This window comes from Aethalodelphis obliquidens, unplaced genomic scaffold (genome assembly GCF_003676395.1).
Source record: "Aethalodelphis obliquidens isolate GAN/ISIS:26980383/991018 unplaced genomic scaffold, ASM367639v1 scaffold5, whole genome shotgun sequence".
Classification (NCBI taxonomy): Eukaryota; Metazoa; Chordata; class Mammalia; order Artiodactyla; family Delphinidae; genus Aethalodelphis; species Aethalodelphis obliquidens.
In genome coordinates, this window is record NW_020837949.1 from 75,180,790 (window position 1) to 75,200,105 (window position 19,316).

Sequence of the window (19,316 nt, forward strand, 5' to 3'; positions counted from 1 at the left end):
GACCTGGGGCAGTTTCTCTCCTAAGGGTCAGTCTATAGGGCCACGTGTTTGTTCATCTTTACCTTTCTCTTCCCATCTGCTTTTTGGCTTCTCCCTACAGACTAAGATGGAGGGAGGGAGGAATAGAGAAACAAGATGGTTTAAACCAGAGGTTTCTAAACCTAGTGGCTCATTAGAATCATTACAGGATCATTTTAAAAACATTGATTCCTGGGTCTCACTCAAGACCCCCTGTAACAAAATTTCCATCTGTAGTTTTAACATCCATACTTAGACAGCTAGGCACTGAATTATAGATGGGTCTCTGAGAACCTCTGCTTTAAACAAATCAAGCTTTCCCCAAAATGTTTAGAGTTGACGTCTTCAACAAATGTTTACTGAGAATACCTAATAGGAGCCAGGCATTGGTGTAGGTGCTAAGAGTCTGTAGGAAAGAAAACTAAAGTCTCTGACTTTCTTGTGGTTAATCCCATACACAGGAAAAGCGAGGGAAATGTCTTCTTTCTTTATTCATTCCATTTCACAAGTATCTTGAAAACAGATTGGTACTATTATTGTAAGGGTAGGGTCCTAGTTGAGATATCAAAAGACCTAATTTCTAATCTTGCCTCTGCCACCTACAGGCTTTGTCTTCTTGGGCATGTCATGTCCCTACTCTGAGCCTTAGTTTCCTCAACAAAAAATTGGGATAGTATCCTCTCTGTGTACCTCTCGGAGAGTTATAACAATTAGAAGAAATAATGCAAAAATGTTTTGAAAATTACACAAATGTCAGCTACTGTGTTTTTTCCACAGATCGTATAGTTTCTATACATTGTTTAGAACACTTTGGTTGTGTGTTCCCAGCAGTCACAATAACAGAAGAATAGTGTTCCAAAATTAATAATGTCCTTTTATGATTGGACTTATCTACCACCTGGTCTGAGTTAAGCACATTATAAACATTATATCACCTTGAATTTCTGTAACACTTATTACTGGTATCATATTTGGTAATATCTATATTGCTCTTTAATGACTTTCCTTAAAACTTGTTTTTCCAGCCTCCTCATAAAATCATCAATCACGGGCCTGTTTTGTGCTTGCCATGTGTTCTCCAAGGAACCGGGTATAAAGATGGGAAGTTGGTGCTCCATAAATACCTGTTGATGGAATAACTGAATGGATAAGGTTATTTTTATGATAACAGAGTGTGTGCCCTGTTTGTTATCATCAGCCATAGGAGTAGGGAGGCAGGAAATGAGGAGAGACTGTAGTTAATGCCTGCATTAAAGTCTTTTTCTTTGTTTCCTCCCTCTCACTTTTTATGGAATCTGAGAGAGATGGCTGACAGGATGTGGGTGGGAATAGATGGATCTGACAGGGACTAGCGTTTTAAGGCTGCATCTATCTGTTCTGCTAAAGGATTGATCTGAGTAGTGTACAATGGGGAAGGTATTGGAATATGTGAATTTTATAGTACATGTTAAAGTAGAACTTATGACAGACAAAACTCTTGGGATTGTAAGAATTAAAACGCAATAAAGTTGGGTAATGCTTAGACCAAAATATTAATACAACTCTGCATTATGTCACATCTTTTCTCTAAATTTGCAACGACTTAACATTTTTTTTTTGCAGTACGCGGGCCTCTCACTGTTGTGGCTTCTCCCGTTGCGGATCTTCTCAGACTGGGGCACGAACCCATGTCCCCTGCATCAGCAGGCGGACTCTCAACCACTGCGCCACCAGGGAAGCCCGCAATGTCATACATCTCGATTGACAAGATCTCATAATCTATTTGAGGAAGAGTAGGTAGAGAGATACCTAAACATTTTTTTAACGAATGGGTAAACTAAGTCATAGCCAAGGAAAGTGGCTTAATCCTTGGGATTTATCAAACATGATTATTAAAAATTGAATCAATTTTATCTAATTTAGAATATTCGGAGGATTTAATTTCTAAATCTAGCTGCTTATGTGGAAAAAATGTGTAGTAATGAGCTTTGAATGCAATAGCATTCATCAATTCATTTGCTTTAATGGGGTAATTATTCTGAATTTTATAATAATGAACAAAATATAGGTAATTTTTGTGGTTAGGCAAGTTAGCAAAAAAAAAAAAAAAAGATAGATACTTGCACCTTTTGGTTGGTTAAAATCTATCTCCCTGCCTGTGAGCACCTGCTAGGAGATATAATGGTCATTATGATCTTGATAATTTGAATGCTCATCTTTGCATTTTTGCAGTTTACATTTGGGAGTTTAAATAAATAAGATCTGCTTTCTATAAAGGAAAGCCTAAATTTGAATTAGGCAAGATATGATGAGTTCTTGCTGGACTTGGATGTATTTATTCATTGCCAAGAGCAACCTCCGTTGTGCAATCAGTTAATGGTCACAGGACATAGCTTAGGGGCAGAGAATTAAAATACCTGTCTTGCATGTACACACTGCTATATTTAAAATAGATAACCAACTAGGAACTACTATACAGCACAGGGGACTCTGCTCAATACTCTGTAATAACCTAAATGGGAAAAGAATTTGAAAAAGAATGGATACATGTATATGTATAACTGAATCACTACGCTATACACCTGAAACTAACACAACATTATTAATCAACTATACTCCCATATACAATTAAAAAAAAAACTAAACATTGTTTTTATTTTGATATAGGTTTTTCTACATACTGTTAAATGATATATATGTGTATATACATATACAAAGACACATTTAAATAAAAACATATCATATTGTATACAAAACAAACCCCAAAAAACCTGTCTTGGCCCAAACTCTTTATTACACTTTTGATTAGGAGCTTTTCCTGTGGTTAGCAGGCTCCTCTCACATTCCCCAACCCCAAAGAAGGGCAGGTTAGGGCCTCCCTTTTCTAGCCTGTCAGACTCCCCCATACCAAACCCTTGGACCACTATGTGGAAAAATAGAACTGTCCACGAAGGGTTTGGTATATCACAGAAACAAATCACAATGTAGGAGGAGCAAAGATTCTGTTAACTTGAATGTACCCCTCAAAGCCCAGTGGAAGGTGCTTCCAGTTTTAGGCTTTCCCAACCATAGCGTCCTTCAGGGAGGCTCCCTTCATTTCTGACCTATGTCTCTCCCTCCTGCTGTTCTCCATATTTCAAACTCTCAGGAAAGAGCCACCATTTCCCCACAGGTTTAGCCCAGAGTTTAGCTGATTACATTCTTTTGACTCTAGGTCTTCCTTTGACAGATGAGTGGGCGGAGTTTGGCAATACATCCCACTGCATCTAAGAAAAAGATTTCTAAGTTGTAAAGTGCTATAAAATATAACAATAATTATTACCTTCAACATTCCAAATTAATTTACTCTTTGTCTACCCAGATGTGAGATAGAAGGGAGGTGATGAAAAATCTTGAAAATAACAATAGATGAATCTTTTGGCCAGGGAAACGTCTATCAAACTGCAGTTATTAACTATATATGGTATCCAGAGATTTGTGTATGAGGCCAGTAGGAAGATTTATTTATTCATCGTATATTTACCGAGTGCCTTCTACCAGTGTCTGGAAACAGTGGATAGTAATGTGTTTATAATCTAATAGAGGAGGTTGCTTTAACATACATAAATATTAGATAACAAAATAGAATCTCACAGACAAATACATAACTATCTCCCCATCTTAAAACTTTGCGTGGCTCCTCAAATTAAGTAAAGGTTTCTTAGTTTGGCATTTAAGCCTTCTAAGTTTTTGCTCTCTCCTATCTTTCTGTTTGTCTGTTTGTTTGTTTGATGTATCTCTATAGAAGCATTGTCCAATAGGAATATAATGCAAGCCACATATGCAGTTTTATTTTTCTTTGTAGTCATATTTGAAAAGTAAAAAGAAACAAGTGGATTAATTTTAATAATGTATTTTATTTAACCAATATATCCAAAATATTATCGTGTTAACATATAATCAGTATTTTAAAACTACAGAGATATTGTATGTTTTTTGTAGTAAATTTTCAAAATTTGGTGTGTATATTATACTTACGGCACATCTCAATTCAGACTAGCCACGCTGCAAGCTCTCAAAAGCCACATATGGGGCTTCCTTGGTGGCACAGTGGTTGAGAGTCCGCCTACCAATGCAGGGGACACGGGTTCGTGCCTCGGTCCGGGAGGATCCCATATGCCGCGGAGCGGCTGGGCCCGTGAGCCATGGCCGCTGAGCCTGCGCGTCCGGAGCCTGTGCTGCGCAACGGGAGAGGCCACAACAGTGAGAGCCCCGCGTACCTCAAAAAAAAAAAAAAAAAAAGCCACATATGGCTAGTGGCTACTGTACTGGACAGCTCAGGTAATCTGTATCCAGGTTATCCCATGTTTTGTATACATGACCTGTATTGCCTCTTTTCCTTTGTGCCTGCCTACCATGTGGACTTTTCCCACTCAGATAGAAATGTTTTTTCTCTACATATAATAGATACCACACTCTAGTGTGGCTTCTTGTATATTTGTGTTCTCCCCCCTCTCCCTACCATAAGAGACTTCCCAGTCTCAATCCTCTCCCCACAGGGTTCCTCCTGTCTTAAGAGGTAGCCGTTAACCTCCTTTTTATGGTAACCATTTCCTTCCTCTTCTTTACTGTTTCAGCACCTAAGTATGCATTCTTTATTCATGTTTTTGAACTTTATAAAAATGGAATAATACATTATATATTCTTTCGAGAGTGGTTTCTTTTTCTTAACATTATATTTTAAGATTCATCTATATTATTGCATGTAGTTTGTTCATTTCTCTGTTATATTCTATGTCTATTATTATATGACAATTTATCCATTTTGTTGTTGATAGAGGACATTGGGTTGTTTACAGTTTTTAGCTATAACAACGGTACTGCTGTTAACATTCTTGCACATGCATCTTGGTGCACATGAGCCTTTCTTAGGGTATATACCAGGAAGTGACATGCTTGGTCACGTACAGGCCTGTGTTCTTAGTCATGCACAGGCCTCTGTACTTTAGTAGATAAGGCCAAACAATGTTTCCAAACTGCTCTATTAATTTACTCTCCCTATAGTAAAGTGAAAAATTCCTGTTGCTCTACTCTTAGTGAGAACACTTGTAATTGTCAGTCTCTTTCATTTTAGCCATTCTGGTCGGTGGTGTAGTGTTATCTCGCTGCGGTTCAAATTTCCCTGTTCTCTTATAAGATTGACGCTTTTTCACAGGTTTATTGGTTATTTGGATTTCTTCCCCGGTAATTTGCCTGTTCATTTCTTTTTCTTATGACTGTAGTTCTTTATATATCCTGGATACAAGACTTCTCTTGGTTCTATATACTGTAAATTTTTTTCAGCTTTATTGAGCGATAACTGACATACAGTTCTGTACAAATTTAAGGTGTACAGCATAATGCTGTAATTTCTTATTTGATTCTGAGGCTTGCTTTTTAGCTCTTTTAATGGCGTCATTTGATGAAACCAGGTCTTAGATATTAATGTAGTCAATTTATCAGTTTTTCTATTATAATTAGTGCTTTTGGATTAATTAAAAAAGTCTGTCCCCTACTCTTGAGGTCATGGATATTTGCTCCTATTTCATCTTCTAAAAGCTTTATTGTTTTGCCTTTCAAATTTATGTCTAATATCCACCTGGAATTGATTTTGGTGTGTAACGTAAAGAGCCCAATTTCGTTTTTTTTCTTCCAAATGGAAATCTATTTGTCCCAGCACCAATTATTGAAAACCATCCTTTAGGCATTGCTCTGCATCCCCATCATGACAACGTAAATCAAACTTTCATGTACAGATGAGACTTTCTGGGCTCTTTATTCTTTTTTTTTTTTTTTAAATATATCAGAGGTTGGCCGACTGCATCGGTCTCCTGGGGGAGGGGCTGGCGAGGCTCAGACCTATTGTTGGGAGCGGCTGTTGCTACTGAAGCCTTGGCACATCTCTGGGCTCTTCATTCTGTTTTATTGGTATATTGGTGCATCCTTGATCCAATACCACACTGCCTTAATGACTATGGCTTTATAATAAAGCTTGATATCTGGTTGCGCAAGTCTCCCTCCTCTTCCTCATATATACTTGTTTTATTTCCTCCTCTTCCTCATGTATACTTGTCTTTGCTCTTCCGTAAACTTAAATTAGCTCGTTAAGTTTCTCTCTCTTTCTCACACACACACACGCACACACAGAAATCTACTGAAATTTATCTGGAATTGCACTGGGTCTACAGATTAATTTGGGGAGGCTTGACATCTTTCAGTATGGAATCTTTCAATCTGTGAACGTGTTATTATCTCTTATTTGTTTAGGTCTTGTTCAATGTTTTTAAAATGTTTCCTTCATATAGGTCTTGCACTTCTTTGATTTATTCCTAGATATCTGATATTGGTTTGAGGGTATTGTAAGCTTCAAATTCTCTAACTTAAAGAAAATTCAATTCTCTTTTTTTCCTGGAATATAGAAATAAGTATTTTTTAAGAATACTATTTTTGTGTCTATTAACCTTGTTAAACTTATTAATTGTAACAATTTATCTGCAAATTCTTTTGGATTTGCCACGTACATAATATTGATATTATCTGTGAAAAACAACAATTTTGTTTCTTCCTGTTCAATCTTTAGTCGGTTATTTTTGCCTTACTCCGTTGGCTACGGACATTGGGGCAAAAACGGGCATTCTTGTCAGTAATACACTTTTAATCATACTAAGCCCTTCTGCCTCAAGCCAACAGCGTGTTAACTGTTAGTTCCCAGCTGGAGGGTATGAGTGAGACGCCTACGCTCTCCTTTCAGCGTCCGCAGCGAATTAAGGCAGAGAGAACTCCTCCCTCAAGCTAAGCTCATCCGAAAAAGGAGCCTGCAGGCGCCTCTGGTTGCTGTGCAACGGCGTTGTCTTGACCCGGAGTAGGTGCCGACGGGTTAGAAACACGTGCCGCCTCTTCCGCCTTCCGGGACTACATCCCCCACAATGCCGCACGTTGCGGGCGGCTGGTGTCCGAAGTGGGGGAAGGGCCGGGCCAGGAGGCGGAGCGGAAGCGGAGTGTGAGGGACGAGAGGAGTAAAATCTCCACCAGCTGAGAACCAACCTTATCCTTGATTCCCAGCCCCGGCGTTTCTCCATCCCGACCTGGAGGCTGTTCCGCAGGCGCAGGAAGCTGTTGACGCCCGCTAATCGGCTTTCGCTGCGCCGCCCCGGCTTGGAAGCCCGTTGGCGTCGGCGACGGTGACGAGAAGCCCACAAACAAGGTAATGGGGAGAGGGCGAGAAGGAAGGCGTCTCTGCTCGCCCTGTCCGCGTCTCTGGCTGAGCCCCTCGGGCCGGCGGCCGCCCCTCCTCTGCCGCGCTCTGCACCGGTCCGCACGCCGCCCCATCGGGGCCGCTGCCGCCGGGCGTCCACGGAGCCCCGGCTCGGCCACTGGCCCGCAGCCCCCGGCCACGGCCGGGGAGGCTCTTTGTCCCTGCCCCTCCGGGTCTGACAGCCGCGCCCCCTTGGCCCTGGGCGGAGAACCGAGCGTGGCTCGGGCTGCGTGATCCGAGCAGGGCGGGCTCGGTCCCGTGGCCGCTGGCGCTGGGGAGCGACTGACCTGAGCTGGGGGTATGGAGAGCCCGCGAGCCAGCCGCCCTCACTTCTCTTTCAGTTTCTGACAGCTCAGTTCTCTTCTGCTTTGAGAGAGAAAGTCAAATGCCCTTTTTAGATTTCCTCTTCAAAACTCAGCTCCTGGGTGACTGGTAAGGATGAACTTAAACAGCTGTGTCGACTGCGGCTTATACTCTCGCAAGCCTTAAGACAGCCGGGGTTCCCATCCCGCTCGACGCACTGCCTGGCTTTAATGACCTTGGTTAATTAAAGGCTCTAAGCCTGAATTTTCTCACTAAATGGTGGTAACAGTACACACCTTTAAGATGCTAGAATAAGAAGTAATATGCTTACAACGCCATGAATTCTTCGCTTAACGAAAAAATTCTCTTGAGTATGATACATTAGCTATACTTAAGTGGCCCCTAGATTGGTGAGTTTTGTGTTTTTCCTTGTTTAATCGTTAGCACTCTAGGTTGTGTGTTCTTCACTTTATATGTACCTTGTTCACCTTAAACCTAAGCAAAGAATTCTTTAAAATATGCTGTTTCTCAATTTCTGCTGTTTTAAGATGGCTGAGAATGTTCTTAGGAAATTGATGACTTTGCTTTTCTGTGGATCAGCTTTAGGTTCAAGGACTTACCCCACCCCCAGCTGTGTCCTGTAGAGGATTCTTAGAGGAGCTTAAGTGTTTATTCTGGCAGAATAAGCATTTAGGTGTGCTGCAGTCCTGACGTGGGGCTTCACCATCTTTACCCTATGCCAACTTTTTTTCTTCCTCTCTCTACACTTTCCCACTGTTTAGTAATTTCCCATCTTTGGGATTTGTGTTTCCAAGTTGTAGTTTTTGGTCTCAGGAGAAATTGAATGATTGCAATACATTTTATAAGGAATGACTTGAAACATTTCACATTAGTTCTTCTTCAGTTTCGATTGTTCTTGCAGTGTTTTCTCTGAACTTTAGTGACATAGGTGTTGAGTTTTTCTCCAGGGAAATCATTATGGTCCTTAGTTGAAATTGTTTTCAGTTAAAATGTCTGTTCTGTACTACTCAGAGTTCAAGCACTGTTGTGCAGTCTGTGAAATAACATGTTCTGAGTAATGCTATGTAAAGGTACGGTGAGGAAAAGCCAGTGGAGCATGATGAATTTTGTGTAATGTCTTGAGTGACGCATGCATTAAAAAAATACCTTTACAAAGAAAAGGAGAAATCTAATGAATGTATTTCATAAGAATACCAGAGAACCAGAGAGTAAATAAGTGAAAAATTTAAACTGTGGGAGATGGCATAATGCGCATAAAGATTTCTGATTCATTTAAAAATGTGTGGCAGAAATACTCGTTTTGAGTAAAAATTTTTCTGTTGGTGATATTTAGTGCTGTTTAGGACAGAGAGTAATGGCTGTAGAAATAGGAGGCCTTGGTTCTTGTCCTACCTCTGTCACTATTTATACAACCTTAGTTTCCTTTCCGGTCCTCAATTTCCTTCTCTCTCAAATAGTGAATTGATCTGATTCCAAGGACTCTTCTAACTCAGACTTTGCAATGATAAGTTTTTTTAATGTGGATAAAAAAATGATGTAAACCCTTTTAGTCATTTATTTGTGTCTTAGGTTTTTTTATTTTCCACTCACCTTGAGGAAGGGGATATACACGACAGAACTAGAAAGCTGCCATAAACAGGAATCTCTCCTGACCACTTCATCCCTCTTTCATGAGCTGCACATGTTTTCTCTGCATTTTTGACATGCTTAGTTGTCTTCCTCCCTACTACGTATCTTTTTTTTTACTCGTAGCCTCTTTATTATGCCTGCTTTTATATAACTTGAGTTTGTCAATCCCTAATTCAACTTCATTGTTTGTTTCTGTGATTTCTTTTACTTTTTGCTCCTACCCCCAACATATTGGTTTTTTTAGGGGCCAATTTTTGTTGGAGGCCTCAGGCAGAGGTGCCCAGTGCTAGTCTAGTTAGCTGTGAAAGGGGACATGGGGTCATGCGGCACAAAACATGATTGGCTGAGGCAGTGGGGAGGTCAGGTTCCGAGACGGAAATATCTAGTAGTGCGTAATATATTTTGGAGTAAACTTTTACTGTGACATAGTGATTGGGTAGTTTACCTTTTGCTCTAACATTCTCTTCTTAACCCTGACTTATTTTACCCATTTTCTTTTATCTGTCTTTATACTCTTCAATGTTGTTGTCTTCTCTTGCCTTTCCCCAATATGCCATCGAAAACTGATCTTATATGTTGAGATGTGATATTTCTGTATCTTAGCTGGAATTTTTTTTTTTTTTTTTTTTTTTGCGGTACGCAGGCCTCTCACTGTTTTGGCCTCTCCCGTTGCGGAGCATAGGCTCCAGACGCGCAGGCTCAGCGGCCATGGCTCATGGGCCCAGCCGCTCCGCGGCATGTGGGATCTTCCAGGACCGGGGCACGAACCCGCGTCCCCTGCATCGGCAGGCGGACTCTCAACCACTGTGCCACCAGGGAAGCCCCTTAGGTGGAATTTTAGTGTAGCTTCTCCCAAGGCAGTTCACGTTTTAAATCTTAGACCTATTTAGGAGTGGATGCTGTGTCCTATGTTAAATTTTTTCCCCTAGATATTAGCCTTAGGCAATATTATGGAGAGAAAATAGAAAATATTTTAGGAATGAGCCTTTCCTCTGAAATTACATTCAAAGGCAAGTCTGTGGCGTACTTATGTCTTTTTTGGAGAGAACTCTCTGAACCTCTGCGCTCTAGTGAACATATTGTGTCTTTTTGTAATAAATATCTGCTTTTCCAGCTATAAATTCCTTAGGAGACCAATAGACAGTGATTCTTCTAGCACCTTTGGCTGAATGAGAGCTTCTGTGCTTGCTAGTTGCTGCTATCGCTGTCGATAGTTACTTTAGCTATAGTCAACGGCACAAAAAGTAGAGCACTGAATGAATGCAAAAATGGGATTTGAAGGAAAGATTTCCAAGGTAGTATTGGCCATCTATTAATTTTTTCAGCCTTGCTATTGCAACGTTTGCATAAAAATATCAATACAAGGAATTATTTCAAGATAGGCCGTGTGAAATGTAGTGTTTTTAATATTTTTGACTGCAACCCGTAGCAAGAGATCTTCTTACCTCAAGACTCCATAGATATGTAACTGTGTGTGCATATCTATGTATGAAAAAAATATATATAAAAAAATGAAAAAAGGTTCACAAAACAAAATCTGTATTGTGTACAACCTACTCTGATGGTTTCTGTTTCATCTTATTGTTTAAAAAGTGCCAGTTGAAAAGTAGATTCTTGTTCCTTGCTTTTGAAAAAACACTGGAGTCCTGGGCTGAGAGTTTGGATGCCTAATTTCCCCCAGTTTTTTGACATTGGGTAGTCATTATCCTCCTTGTGCTTCCCTTTCCTTGTCTTTAAAATGAGGGTGTTCTAGTTTAAATATTCACTGATTCTCCATCTTTACTTTTCCCTAGTAATAATGGTGTACTAACGTATTTGTCTTTAGGTCTTTGGCTAGGGAGAGACCACTGAAAAATTGCTCAGACATCTAGTTGCTTGCATGTTTGCTGTTTGGCACGTGGCATAGTAGAGCTTTGAACAGATCTTTGCTTATGTGTAAATCTTGTAAATGGGAGTGAATACATTAAGACCCGTAACACAGTAAATATACAAATTAAGAAAAAAATTTCCCCATGTTCTTTCTTTTACTACTTTTGTGTTTTTTAACAAGGAATATTTTAGAGTTTGAAAAATTGTATTTAAAATGCTTAATAACAATTGTAAAGTAACATGCCAGTGGATTGCTATATAGACCTTATTGCTGCCTCATCTTACCACCGCCCTTTTCATAGTAGAAAACGCCAAAAAGAGTATGTTTTTCTGTGTAAAGTCCACCATGTCAGGTCATTACTGTTCATATGTTACTGAACAGTGGAACTGTCATTTTCTTAAGAAAGGGGAATACAGAGCTTTCTTTGCTTGTGAGTTTCCTTTTGTTCACTTTGGACGATTTCTCCAAACCAGGCCATTCCATGTGGGGATTGGGATCCCTCTCATTCTCCTGTGTTTGTACTGAGGAGACTAGGAATGAGGAATTTACTCCTCCTCCCAAGATTCTGGTTGGAATTCTAATGGTTTTAGTTAGAAGGAAATTGGAACCAGACTTTGTACTTCCTCTTCTTTCTCAGATCAGACCTCCTTAGAGGGCCTTCCTTGACCTCATAGCTCATATAGACTCCTCACACATTCTCACATCACCCTGTTTATTTTTTCCATAGCAGTTTATCACAAGCTGCAATTGGCTTGTTTCTGTGTTTGCTTGTTAACCATCCCGCGCCTACTAAAGCGTGGTCTCCAGAATAGCAGGAATCCTGTCTCGTTTCATCTTTTACCTTTCCTGTTTCTGGCACATAGTAGGTGCTTTAATAAATATTGTGAATGAATAAGTGAGCAAATGAATGAAGAAATCAAGTTCTTTCATGCTTTAAATGAAACTGCACCTAGTAAAGGTTGTGTTTGAATATGGGTCTTTCTGCATACCCCCCACTCCGTTCCTTTTTTTTCTGGAAATGTGTTCTTTCTTGTCATTGTATTTATTGATCATGGTGAAGATATCTACATCCAGAAGACCTTGTATTTATCTTTGTTTTACTTCATATTTTTTCTATTGTAGTTTTTTGCCTATGTTTAAAAAAAAAAGATCGAAGATTTCTTAAATTCTTCTTGTAGCAACTTTGTAATACTTTGATTTATGTGAATCAACATATTTGAACTTTAATATGTGAACTTGATAATTTAAAGAACAAATTACACATCTTCAGAATTTTAGGATCATTGCCCTAAACCGCCATTACTGTTTTCTTGTTACGTTCCTTTAAAGCAAAAAAGAACAAGGTTCATTTAATATTACAATTCATTCAGTACTGACAAACGCAATCCTTCTAATGGAGGTACAGGACGTAGTATAGAATAGAGAAAAACCTAAATACTGAGTCAGGACCTGTGTTCAGGACCAGTGCACTTTCTGCCACTAACTCATTGCCTCATTTTAGGCAGGACAGTTAACATCTCTGGGCTTTAGTTCTTTCATCTGAAACGTGAGAATACTGAATTAGATTTCTTCTCAGGTCCTTCCAGCCTAGAAATGGATAATTGAAGATACAGTTGTCTCTCGGTATCCGTAGGGCATTGGTTCCAGGTCCACCTCCACCTTTACCACCCCACAGCCATGGATACCAAAATCTATGGGATGCTCAAGTGTCTTATATAAAATGGCATATTATTTGCATATAACCTACACACGTCCTCCTGTGTACTTTAAACCATCTCTAGATTACTTATAATACCTAATACAATGTAAATGCTACGTAAATAGTTGCCGGTGCATGGCACATTCAAGTTTTGCTTTTTGAACTTTCTGGAATTGCTTTTTCTTAAATATTTTCTATCTGCCGTTGGTTCGGTCTGTGGATAATATGCAACCCACCAACTGTAATTTTATCTTGAAATTTCCATCTCCTCTGCCCCTCACCCCCTAGAAACATTGCAGGGAGGTCACATTGGTGCTTGGGAGATGGTGGGGTTAGGCTCAGGGGTGTGCTTAAATATAAGGCATCTCTGCTGATTCTTCTCCAGGCTGTATGGGAGTTGTGGCTGCAGTGTAGGGCATGTTACTCTTGCCCTTAAAGGACCTGGGACTTAAACGGACAAGGCTTACACACATGATAGAGTGATATGATGTGTAAAATCAGTTGGTATAAAGTAATGTGCTGTGAGATGTGAGAGAAGGCCAAAGTGGGCTAGAGTAAGGTTATGAGGTTTTGAAATCCTTCTGGCGCAGGTAGCATTTAAGCAGATACTCTAGTCTCATTTTAGGCTATATGGAAGAGGAACTGTTCTCATCAACAGCATGGTATTATGTCATCTTTTAGGACTGGGTAATTCTTCAGTGACTACTACCAATGCGGTATTTCATGTTGTACAAAAATTCTGCAAAGAAATTTTTTTCAAGACTGCAGCCTGACTGCTACTGACTGAATGAGAGGCTGTTAAGGAAGCATGTCTGGTAAATAAAAATGTTATATAACCGTAGGTATTATTGTAAGTAGATAGGGTAGGGGGTCCCTGGAGGAAGAGAACCAGGCATGGCTTTCTTGACATGACAGGAGCCATTTTTGACCTAAGACATTTTGTGATCTAAGCCTAGCCATAATGCTTGCCCTTGAACAGATCTCAGTAATTAATGATCTTAAGGGCACAGAAGAATGCAGAAACACTCAAGCAAAGATAATGATATCAGTTGTAAAGGCTCCAAGTTCTGTTTCAGTGGTGAAGATTAGCCTGAAGTGCTCAACTACCAGATCAGCTGGAACCTAAGGGATGACTTTGACCTTTTCTGATCCTTCTCACTTCAATCAAATAATATGGCTGCCCAAGCCCCTTCCTGAATATGCATATACCCTTAGCTTAAAACTTCCCGGGCTTCCCTGGTGGCACAGTGGTTGAGAGTCCGCCTGCCGATGCAAGGGACACGGGTTCGTGCCCCGGTCCGGGAAGATCCCACATGCTGCGGAGTGGCTGGGCCCGTGAGCCATGGCCGCTGAGCCTGCGCATGCGGAGTCTGTGCTCCGCAATGGGAGAGGCCATAACAGAGGCCCGCGTACCGAAAAAAAATAAAAATAAAAATAAAAAAACTTCCTCAATTTTACTGTTCCGAGAGACACTGCTTTGGGAAAGATCCCTCCTTACTTGCTGCAAATAATAATAAATCCTTCCTTCTACTTTTCAGCCTGGTTGTGTCTTTTGGCTCAACACCCATCAAAAGGCGAACCCAGTTTTCGAGTAACGTTATTATTGTTACTGAATGAGACAGAGACTGGCTTGATTGGGGGAGATATTTCTGTGATTAGTGGGAAATAAATTTTGTCTTTGGGGACTGGTTTCTGGGAGGGACATGAGAGCTAATCAGGAGTTTTATTTGGGTCTAGTAAAACATCCCCTGTATTAACTCAGGTTACTAAGATTCTTAAGAATTACTGGAATTGCTGTGTAAGTACCTGATGCTAATAATAAATGTTAACATTTATTGACAGTAGTATGAGGTGTCATTTATCCTCACCAGTATTACATAGGTACTGTTGTCTCCATGATATAAGTGAGGACATTAGGGTATAGGGAGATAAAATAACTTGGTTAAGGTTTTAAAGATAGAATATAGTCACCCCTTTGTATCTGCGGGTTCTGCATCTGTGGATTCAACCGTGGATTGAAAATATTGGGAAAAAAAATGCGAGAAAGTTCCAAAAAACAAAACTTGAATTTGCTACTATTTATATAACATTTACATTGTATTAGGTGTTATTAGTAATCTAGAAATGATTTAAAGTATATAGGAGGATGTGCATATGTTATATGCAAATACTATGCCACTTTATATAAGGGACTTGAGCATCTGTGGATTTTGGTATCTATTGGGGGTCTTGGAACCAGTCCCCTGCAGATACTGAGGGAGGATTGTACTGTACATAATTTTATATGGAGATTGATAGAGAGTTCTTTGAGGCTGGAGGTGGGGTAGCAGTGGGAGTGCTACTTTTTGAAGAGGTGACATTTTAGCTAAATACTAAAGGATGAAAAGGAATAAGCCATGGGGAGAGCATTTCAAGCAGGGCAATAGCAGTTGTATAGACCCTGAGTTCAGAAAGAATTTGGTGTGTTTCGCCTAGCTGGGCTGTAGCACAGTGAGCAAGGGGGGAAGTGGTGTGAGATTAGGACAGACAGACATAAGGGTAGAAGTCAGCTATGCAGAACCTTCGGGATTGTGGTCATATTGCTGAACACAAGTTTGTATGCCGGATGAACAGTGAGGCCAAACTAACCAATGTGAATTCAGAGCTAGGAAAGGTTTATTGCAAGGACCGTGCAAGGAGAATGGGCAGCTCCTGCTCAAAAACCCTGAACTCTGGAATCTTATGCTTATCCCTGTTGTATCTTTTTTCAAAAAATTTATTTATTTTTGGCTGCTTTGGTTCTTTGTTGCTGTGTGTGGCTTTCTCTAGTTGCGGCAAGCAGGGGCTACTCTTCGTCGCAGTGCATGGGCTTCTCATTGCGGTGGCTTCTTGTTGCGGAGCACTGGCTCTATACACATGGGATTCAGTAGTTATGGCATGCGGGATCTGTAGTTGTGACTCACGGACTCTAGAGTGAAGGCTCAATAGTTGTGGCGCACAGGCTTAGCTGCTTTGTGGCACGTGGGATTTTCCCAGACCGGGGCGCGAACCTGTGCCCCCTGCATTGGCAGGGGGATTCTTAACTACTGTACCACCAGGGAAGCCCGTCACTATTGTATCTTGACTGCTCCTCCTTTGTTTCTGCATTCCCTGCCTTTTGTGAGTATCTGTTTGAATCTCTCGTTTGGAACGCAGGGGAGGCCTAGGAGGCTGCAGCCTTTTCCCTACAAATAAGAAATGGGGGGGGGGACATGGAAAGACATTTGTACCCAGGAGGACCCCACAGGGTCCTGCTTGGTTTCAGTAACTAGTTTTAATTTTATTCTAAGTACAGTGGGAAACTCTTGAAGAGTTTTTTATTTTAATTAATTTTTATTGGAGTGTGGTTGATTTACAATGTTGTGTTAGTTTCTGCTGTACAGCAAAGTGAATCAGTTATACATATATCCACTCTTTTTTAGATTCTTTTCCCATGTAGATCATTACAGAGTATTGAGTAGAGTTCCCTGTGCTATATAGTAGGTTCTTATTAGTTACCTATTTTATACATAGTAGTGTGTATATGTCAATCCCAGTCTCCCAATTTATCCCTCCCCTCCTTTCCCCCTTGGTAACGGTAAGTTTGTTTCCTACATCTGTGACTCTATTTCTGTTCTGTAAATAAATTCACTTGTACCATTTTTTTAGTTTCCACATATAAGCAATACCACACGATATTTGTCTTTCTCGGTCTGACTTACTTCACTCAGTATGACAATCTCTAGGTCCATCTGTGTCGCTGCAGATGGCGTTATTTCATTCTTTTTTTGTGGCTGAGTAATATTCCACTGTATATATGTACTACATCTTGATGGACATTTAGGTTGCTTCCATGTCCTGGCTATTGTAAATAGTGCTGCAATGAACATTGGGGTGCATGTATCTTTTTGAATTATGGTTTTCTCTGGATATATGCCCAAGAGTGGGATTGCTGGATCATATGGTAGTTCTATTTTTAGTTTTTTAAGGAACCTCCGTACTGTTCTCCATAGTGCGTTGAAGGGTGTGTATGGTAAAATATATAATATAAAATGTACCATTTTAACCATTTTTAAGTGTGCAGTTCAGTAGCATTAAGTACTTTCACGTTCTTGTGCAACCATTGATGTCGGCAGATGAGAGGACCTTGGTCCTTGTCCTCTTTGAAGAAAGAATTCCACAGAGAGACATTGTAAAGCAGGCACAGAGTTTATTGGAGGCACTGTATGTGCAAAGAGAACAAAGAAGCAGCTTATTTAGAGCAGGAGCAAAGTAGAAATACACACCCAGAGAAGAGTGTGGCTATCCTTCCTAATGAGGAGTGCACCAGAAAGATGATTTAAATTCCTTATATGGGGCAGTTCTTCAGGGTTTTTGTTGTCCTCTGGCCAATTATCTTGGCTATTTTCCCACATCTGACCTGTCCCAGGGCCCTATCCAATATGTGTGTGCATCTTTTAGCCAAGATGGGTTCCAGTGTGGAGGCCTCTGGGAAAATTTGACAACACATATTATGGGGGTAGTGCCCTCTCCCTTTTGACCCCTGAGGATCCTTCCTGTGCACGTGCAGCAGGGGAGGTCTCCTTGACCTCAGTAGTGATAGATGTGGTCATCTTATCTCTTTACCCCAGCAGAGCTCAGCTTCTGCCATTAATTTTACCTTGAAGTGTCAGGGAAAACAAACTACAATTTACTCCACTTGACAAACTCCAGCGGCTCAGCCCAGGAGCCCATCTACCTCCTACCTCACCATCACTGCTGTACATCTCCAGAACTTTTTCTTCATCCCAAAGTAAAGCTCTGTACTCTAAACTTTATTTTTGTTTTCTTGTTTTTTGTGTTTTTTTAAATTCATTCATTTATTTATTTTTGGCTGTGTTGGGTCTTCATTTCTGTGTGAGGGCTTTCTCTAGTTGCAGAAGCAGGGGCCACTCTTCATTGTGGTGCGCGGGCCTCTCACTATCGCGGCCTCTCGTTGCGAAGCAAAGGCTCCAGATGCACAGGCTCAGTAGTTGTGCCTCACGGGCCTAGTTGCTCTGTGGCATGTGGGATCTTCCCAGACCAGGGCTCGAACCCGTGTCCCCTGCATTGGCAGGCAGATTCTCAACCACTGCGCCACCAGGGAAGCCCAGTTTTCTTGGGTTTTTTTTGTGCTGTGCCACACGTCATGTGGGATCTTAGTTCCCTGACCAGGGATCCAGCCTGGCCCCCTGCAGTGGGAGTATGGAGTCATAACCACTGCACTGCCAGGGAAGTCCCTGTACTCTAAACTTTAAACCATAACTCTCCATTCTCTCATCCCCCTAGCCACTGGTATCTACCTTTCTACTTTCTATCTCTGTATCTAACTCTTCAGGGTACCTATGTAAGTGGCATCATATAATATTTGTCTTTTTGTGTCTAGCTTCTTTAACTTAGTATCGATATAATTATATATATATATATATATTTTTTTGCGGTATGCGGGCCTCTCACTGTTGTGGCCTCTCCCATTGCGGAGCACAGGCTCCAGACACACAGGCTCCGGACGCACAGGCTCAGCGGCCATTGCTCATGGGCCCAGCCACTCCGTGGCATGTGGGGTCCTCCCGGACCGGAGTACAAACCTGTGTCCCCTGCATCGGCAGGTGGACTCTCAACCACTGCGCCACCAGGGAAGCCCTCAATATAGTATCTTTAAGTTTCATCCATGTTGTAGCTTGTATCAGAATTTTATTATCTTTTAAAGCTGAATAGTATTTCATTTTGTTTATCCGTTAATCTGTTGTTTCCACCTTGCATTGTTGCAGTGAACATGGGTGTACAAGTTCCGCTTTGAGTCCCTGCTTTTGAAACTGAGCAGGACCCTCTGGGGCCCACCTGGGTACAAAAGCCCTTCCATGTCCCCCTTTTCTTACTTGCGGGGTAAAGACTTCAGCCTCTTAGACTTCCTTGAATTTTGAAGGGCAGATTCAAACGGTAATCAGGGAAGTAAGGGTATGCAGAGACAAAGGAGAAACAATCAAGAAATGGTACTGCAGCAATTAAAGCAGTATCCTGGTTCCTCATTAAGGAATATACATAATATCTTTGAACTTTTCTGCAGGAACTAAGGTCCCCACCCAGGTGGCAGACGGTTAACTTCAGGTTGAGCGCAAGATTCCTGGAACACCACCCTGTTAACCTCATCACCAACTGATCAGAAGAAAGTCACACACTCTGCAGCCCTCACCCCAAATTTTGTCTATAAAAACTTCTTCCTGAAAATCATCGGGGAGTTCAGGGTTTTTGAGCACTAGCCACCCATTCTCCTTGCTTGGCCCTATGATAAACGTTTCTCTGCTCCAAACTCCCACATTTCGGTTTGTTTGTCCTTGCTGTGCATTGGATACATGAACTTGGGTTCCATAACACTTTGAGTTCTTTTGTAGTTATACCCAGAAGTGGAATAGCTGGGTCAAATGGTAATTCTGTGTTTAATTTTTTTAAGAACTGCTATACTGTTCTCCACAGCATCTGCACCATTTTGTATTCCCAAAAGCAATGTG

The 19,316-nt window shown here is 40.9% G+C and overlaps 1 protein-coding gene across 1 annotated transcript in view; it reads left to right on the forward strand.

Moving 5' to 3' along the window:
- Positions 1 to 6,700: 6,700 nt before the first annotated feature.
- CCDC126 (coiled-coil domain containing 126) overlaps positions 6,701 to 19,316 on the forward strand; it is a 54,567-nt gene continuing 41,951 nt past the window's right edge. Inside the window, exon 1 of the mRNA XM_027102679.1 lies at positions 6,701 to 7,219. The gene's annotated coding sequence lies outside the window, so the exon portion shown is untranslated. The remainder of the gene's footprint in view (positions 7,220 to 19,316) is intronic.